The sequence below is a fragment of the Cricetulus griseus genome, chromosome X (genome assembly GCF_003668045.3).
Source record: "Cricetulus griseus strain 17A/GY chromosome X, alternate assembly CriGri-PICRH-1.0, whole genome shotgun sequence".
NCBI classification, from domain to species: Eukaryota; Metazoa; Chordata; class Mammalia; order Rodentia; family Cricetidae; genus Cricetulus; species Cricetulus griseus.
The window spans coordinates 121,265,099-121,272,182 of NC_048604.1; the positions used below are offsets into that span (position 1 = coordinate 121,265,099).

Genomic DNA, 7,084 nt, shown 5'->3' on the forward strand with positions numbered 1-7,084 from the left:
CTTACTCTAACCAAAAGCTTATTTGTTTTGTGGTGATTTGAATGGGAATGGTCCATATAGGCTCATCTGTTCAAATGCTTGCTCCCTAGTGAGTGGAGCTATCTGAAAAGGAGTAGAAGATTGTAGCCTTGTTTGAAAGCCAATGCAAGGCCAACAGGATCACAATGTACGCTCTCAGGTGTATGCTTGTCTACCTAGCACCATGGTTCCCATCATTATGGAAATGGAATAATTGATTTTATGTACTGTATTTCTATTCTATAATTTATTAATTTCCACCCACCTGCCCATTATTTTATGCCTTTTTCTTGTTTTAGGTTTACTTCTTTTTACCCCAGTGTCTTAAAAACAAAGGTCAGATTACTGAGCTGATATCTTCAAAAAAAGACTTTAAGTGTGTGTGTGTGTGTGTGTGTGTGTGTGTGTGTGTGTGTGTGTGTGTGTGTGTGTGTTTGTATGTATAACTGTGTATATAAGGGTGCTTGAAGAATCCAGAAGAAGACATCATATCCTGTGGTGATTTATATTTATGATTTATTAAAGCTTGCCTGAGGATTCAGAAAGCAAACTTAGCCTTAAGCTATATAAGCCATTCAGTTGTGATATACAGCTTTAATCACAGCAGCCAGAAGCTAGGAGGTGGTGGTACACAGATTAATCCTAGGACTAAAGACTAAGAGGTAGATGGATCTTTGTGAGTCCCAGACCACCCAAATCTACACATCTATCCAGTCATAAAGAGAAACAGCTTACACAAAGATGATCTTAGCACCTGGGTACACAGGCCTTTAATGCCAACACTAGAGGGGTATAAATATAGTATCAGGGTCTTCAGTAGTCAGTATCAGGCATTCAGTCTCCAGCCACATTGAGGATAGGAAGACACTGAAGTCTCAGGATTCTCCAGCCACGCTGAGATGAGGTTACAGCCTGAGGTTTGGTGGAGCCAGGATCGCCTTTCAGTCTGAGGTAATGTGAGAGCTAGTGACCAGCTGCTTTGCTTTTCTGAACTTCAAGTTGAAGCTTGAACCCCAATGTCAGTCTCTGGTTCTTTTTTTGTCATGCTACAATATCCCCTGAAGCTAGAGTTGCAGATGTTTGTGACTAGTAGTTGTGGCTTGGGGGATTCAAACTAGGATTCTTTGTAAGAACAACAAGGAGTTGTAACTGTTGTGTCAACTCTCCAGCCCCCTTTTCTTATATTTTTTTAAACAGGCACTCAAATTTTAAAAATTTCAATAAGGACTAATTTATTAATGTCTTATATATATTCATATATTTTGTTTTCATTTGTGTTTTATTGTTTCCAATGTTTTTTCTCTGTAGCTGAACTTTCAATTCTCTTCTTTCGACTGTCCAATTGTCTAAGATTATAGGACTTCCCCACCAGGTGCGGTGTTTTCAATGGATTTTCTAACTTACCTTTTGCATTTCTTCTCTCACACATTGCTACAATAGTTAATTTCCACATATTTTTATTTTCATAAATTTCCTTATTATTGCCTTCTAACTTCAATTCTTTGTGGTTAAAGAGCATATTTAACTGTACACATTTTTTCTTCTTCTTGCCAGTGTATGATCTAACAGAGAATATACAATAAGCTCTTGAAAAGAAAGTCTATTCTTCTGTCTTGGGTGGATTGTTGTGTATGTGTATTCCTAGGACTATTTGGTTCTCACTGTTGTTCAATCTTTTATCAGATTGTTAACATGTCTCTAGTGTTCTAACCATTACCAAAAGTACTTATGGAAGTCAGCAATTAGTATTTTTGAATTGTCTATTGTATTTCTGTGATTTTTTCCTTCATATATTTTGCTTTCTGTTCTTAGATGATTACATGTTCATGATTGTGATAGCTTCCTGATGGTTCAACCCCTTCACCATTAGAAAACATTCTTTATCCTTTAAAGTTTTTTTTTTCAATGTATTTTGTCTGATACTTATATTGCCACTCTACTTTCTTAGGCTTGCAATTTATATCTTTTCCCATTTGTTAAAACTTTAAGTCTATCGGCATATTTTTTAAACACACAGTTTAGGATATAAATGCCTAATTCTTACATTCTCAGGGTGAATGGAATTAAACTCATTGCCACACTCAGAAGTGCCCCAATCTTGAAGGCAATGAAGAAAGGGAAGATGTAAGGAGACCTTTCTTATTTTTAAGGTTTTTTTTTATTTATGTACACACCAACCACTATATCTCCTTACTCCTCTCCTCCTGTTCTCTCCCCAACCTCCTTTCTATTGTCCCCATCCACTCCTCAGAAAGGGTAAAGAGTCTCACGAAGAGTTAACAAAGTCTAGCATATCAAGTTGAGGTAGGACTAAGCTCTTCCCTCCTACATCAATGCTGAGCAAAGTTTCCCACCATAGAGAATGGGTTTCAAAAAGTCAGCTCATGCACTAGAGACAGATACTGGTTCCACTGATAGGAGCCCCACTAACACACGGAGTTATACAACTGTCACCCACACTAAGAGCGCCTAGTTTGCTCCCATGCAGGCTTCTCAGCAGTGGGTCTAGAATCCATCAGCTGACAAGCCTGGGTCAGCTGTCTCTGTGGGTTCTCCTGTCATGATCTTGAATCCCTTTGGTCATACAATCCCTTCTCTCTCTCTTCAGCTGGAACCCCGGAGCTCAGTACTCAGATGTGGATCCTTGCATCTGCTTCCATCAGTTCCTCGATGAAGTGTAGCCAGCCCCTAAGAAGGCGTGGCTGAAGGCTCTTTGATGGCAGTTAGGGTAGTCATCCATCTAATTACAGGGGAAGGCCAGTCCAGCCACCCTCTGTACTATTGCTAGGACTCTTAGCTGGGGTTGTCCTTATGAATTCCTGGGAATTTTCCTAGCACCAGGATTCTCCCTAACTCCATGATGGTCCCATCTATCAAGATATCTCTTTCATTGCTAAGAGTCCTATTCTTCCTCAGTGATGAGATGCTGGAGATGACACACCTTTTTTTCTGTCTCTGGGCTGCAGGAACCTCAAGCCCATAGCTTCTCCACACCGCTGAACTCAGAATGAAGAGTAAGAACCAAGTGATTCACAGGAAGGACATTGAATTAGTCAAGAAAGTTAAGTAGGACATGCATGCCTTTAATGCCAGCAATGAGGTGGCAGAATCTTGGGATGGATCTTTGTGAGCTTGAGTACAATCTGGTCTTTAAAAGAAAAAAATAAGTAATGAAAAGGATGTCCTCTCACCCTGCCCAAGTGTCATCATTATGACATCAGAATAGTGGTCTAATCATTGGGCTATGGAACATAGTTCAATTTAGGTAACACTGCTGATTGGTTGAAAGGTTTAAGCCCGCCCCCAAGATGACGTTTGTGTACAGATAGTTGCCAGAGAAACAAGATTTTGTGCTCACTGTTGGGCGTGCCGGGGTCAAGCTCCTCACTCCCCTCTCCTCTGCTGTCCTTAAAAAGAGCTAAATTTGATAGACAACCAGGAGATTGGATCCTGGTGGTAGAACTAATTCAGACTGCAGACATCTGGGATGTATTTCCAGTCCAGTTTTCCAGAAAATCTGGGGAATTCACTTGATCTTTGAAGATAAAGCCAGAAGATTGCTTCAATGAGTTCCGAAAATGAAAGACCTCATGTTGGTGAGCAACATGTTGCTGAAAGTGATGACTCCATGAAGCTGACCCCAAGCAACTGGCAGGTCAGAAACGTGACAAATGGCTCCCCAGGACAGAATTCTGCCGAGACCACAACTCTTCAGTCACCACTTCAAAGAAGACCACCGGGTAGTCCAGCTACTAAATGTCCATCGGTGGAGAGAGGTCACTCGGATGAGAAATCCTGCACAGTACAGAAAAAGGCCTTTACTGAGAAGGTTCGCATGGCAAAGAAAAGACACGTTGCTAAGAAGTACTACATTATGGTTAAGACAACGTTATCTGAGAAGGTTGTGCTACAAGAATACAGTTGCAATGATAACCAAAGTCCTGCTACAGGGAAAAGATCCTTCTCGAGAAAGCACCAGTCTAAGAAACAATTCTCTGGGAAGACGCATCGCGTTTCTAAGAAAAGTCCCTCATTTGGGAAGCATCTCTTGGCTGAGAAAGATCTTCCTACAAAGAGAGCTTTCCTTAAAAGGAAAAGACAGCTTACAGAAAATGGTGGTTCTACAGAGGAAGGTGGTTTCAGTGGGAGAGATTACTATGGCGGGAGAGGCCACGCTGTTGAGAAACATCAACCTGCAAAGAAAGGTCATTCTACTACGCAGAGTCCATTTCCTAAGAAAAGGTGCTTGGATGGGAGAGGACCCTCTACGGAAAACCGTCACCTTCAAGAGAATGACCGCTCAGCCAAGAAGCTCAGCTGTACAGAGAGATATCACCAGATAGAGGGAGAATGTTCTGTGAAGAGACGACTCTCCACAGAGAAAGATCACCCTGGAGGGAGAAGTTGACATGCCAAAAAAAGTCACCTAGCTGAGAAGGGTTACTCAGCAAACCATAGTCAATCTGCAGTGAGAGGTCACGGCATCAAAAGGCGCCATGTAGAAGAGGTTCGTTCAGTTGACTTGGTTAACTGGGCATGGAGCAGACCCTTTGTAGGTGAAGGTATCCCTGCAGGGAGAGGTGGCAGCATCAGCTGCTGGCATGCAGAGAAGGGTCGATTGTTGGAAAGGGCTTACACCGTGAAGAAGAAACATTCCACAGGGACAGATCACCCAACATGGAGAAGTCGGCCCGAGAAGAAAAGCGGCTCTGCAGAGGAGGGTCAGTCAGCAGATAGGGGATACTCTGCAAGGCAAAATTGCCCCACAGGAAAAGGTGGGATGCCAAAGAAAAGCCACTGTGCAGAGAAACATCTATGTAGGGAGAGAAACTGCCCTCTCAAAATGAGTCGCCCTGCAGATAAAGGCCTATCTTCCAAGAAAATCCACTCTGCAGGGAAAGTTCACTCTGGGGAGAGAGGCCACCATGCTAAGAAAAAGAGACACCTCTCTGCCAAGAAAGGGAGCTTGGAGAAGAAATTTTGTTTTGGGGAGAGTTTTGAGTTTCAAGACAGATACAATGATGAGGAAAGTAACACAGGAGAAAATACATGCTCTGTGAAGAAAGGTCATCACTCCATGGTGCAAAGCTTTCATGTAGAGAAACCCTCTTTTGGACACATGCCTACATTGCCAGTGACAGAGCACATGAAAAATACTCCAGAAGAGGAAAGTAACACAGGAGTAAATAGATGCTCTATGGAGGAAGGTCATCACTCCATGGAGCAAGACTTTCTGGTAGAGAATCCTTTTTCAGGATCCATGCCTACGGTGCCAGTTCCAGACCACATGAAGTATACTCCAGAAAGCAGAATTGGCAGTGGTAATAACCAAGTATCCCAGGTACCTCACCAGAGTGTGGCTGGGGCTGTCACCACTGGTCAGAGTATGCAGGCAGCAAATATGAGGATGGGAGTTGAAGTGAAGTTGCCTCCAGAACTAAAAGCATGTCTTGTTGAGGACTGGGACTTGGTAAACAAGCAGAAGCAGTTATTCCAACTCCCTGCTGAGAAGAATGTAGAATGTATTCTTGCAAACTATGTGACTTTCGTAAAATCACAAGGAAAGTCTGATAATATGGAATATTCTGTTGATGAACTTGTGATGGAATTAGAGAGTATTTCAACAAGATGCTGGGCACCCAGCTACTCTGCCAGTTTGAAAAACCCCAGTATGATGAAATCCTCCTTGCTTACCCAGATATTCCGATGTCTCAGATTTACGGGGCTCCACACCTCCTGCGATTATTTGTGAACACTGGGACTACATTGGCCTATTCGCCCTTTAATAGGCACAGTCTTATGTCAGTGTCCAGCTATATGCAAGGTTTCCTTACTTACCTAGCAGAGAATTCCACTTCTCTGTTTAGTGCGAGCAATTACAAAATGGCTTCTGTCGCATATTGCTTCAAAGCCCTGTGAGGGTCTGCAGACCACTCTGTTATGGTCGTGAACAGTAAACATTTCTGTCTTTGCAATTTTCATTGTGTATTTGATGTTCTTAAAACTATCCAAGTACAACAGGGATTAATATTTCTCATTGATTATTGTTATTAACAGAAATAAAAATATTAAAATTTCAACAACAAATAAATGTTCACTAAAAAATTTGTGTTGATTATTTGACAATATTGCTTGAATGTTGGTGCTTCTATCCCTTCCACATCATGAGCCTCTACTTGGTGTTCATATTGCCTGTTATTCCTAGTGCCAATGGATCAACATAATGGATATACTCCAAACACATGCATTCACATAATTAAAAATATAAAATCTTTTTCAAATGTGAAACAGATTGAAGATATATCAAAGCAGTCCCTGGTTGACTCTTGGTTTCAACAATGAAAGGAGCAGAAAAAGAGGAGGGATTGAGGAGAAGGAAAATGAAGGAAGGTATAAAGAGAAAGGGAAGAGGAGAAGAGAGAGGATGGAGAGGCAGAGAGGGGGAGGAAAGAAATAGGTGGAGAAGAACAGGAGGGGGAAGAAAAAGGAGAGGACATGGAGGAGCGGAAAGAGAAGAGTGGGGAGGAAGAAGACAAGATAGGGGAGCAGAAAGAGGAGGAAAATTAGAGGAGGCAGAGAAGAAAAGGGAGGAAGAAGAAAAGGCAGAGGGGGAGAAGGAAGAGGACAGAAGTAAGAGAAAGAAAGGGGAAAGTGAAGAGAGGAAGGAGTTGGAGAGGAGGAGTTGGAGGGGAAGGAGTAAAAGGAGGAGGAGGAAAAGAGCGGTAGGAGGAGAAGAAGAGGGGGAAGAGATGGAGGGAAAGAGAAGGATAGGAAAAGCAGGAATGGAGAAGGAAAGGGGGAAAGAGGAACAGTAGAGAGAAGAGGGGAGGATAAGAGAAGGTGAGGGAGGAGAAGGAAGAAGAGAGAAGAGAGAGCAGAAGGGGAGAGGGAAAAGAGATGAGTGACGAGAATGATGGAGAAGGAAGAGAAGGGGAGAGGAAGAGAAGGTGAGGAACGAGAAGGAGGATGAGAGGAGGGGAGGACAGAAGAAAAGGAAGGGGAAAAGAAAGTGAGGGAGAGGAGAGGGAAGAAAGAAGGAGAGAAAGAAAAAGGATAGAGAAAGGGG

At 42.4% G+C, this 7,084-nt stretch overlaps 1 pseudogene; it reads left to right on the forward strand.

Annotated features, from left to right (window-relative positions):
- The first annotated feature begins 5,425 nt into the window (after nt 1-5,425).
- LOC113837742 lies at nt 5,426-5,937 on the forward strand (annotated as a pseudogene).
- Nucleotides 5,938-7,084: the final 1,147 nt, after the last annotated feature.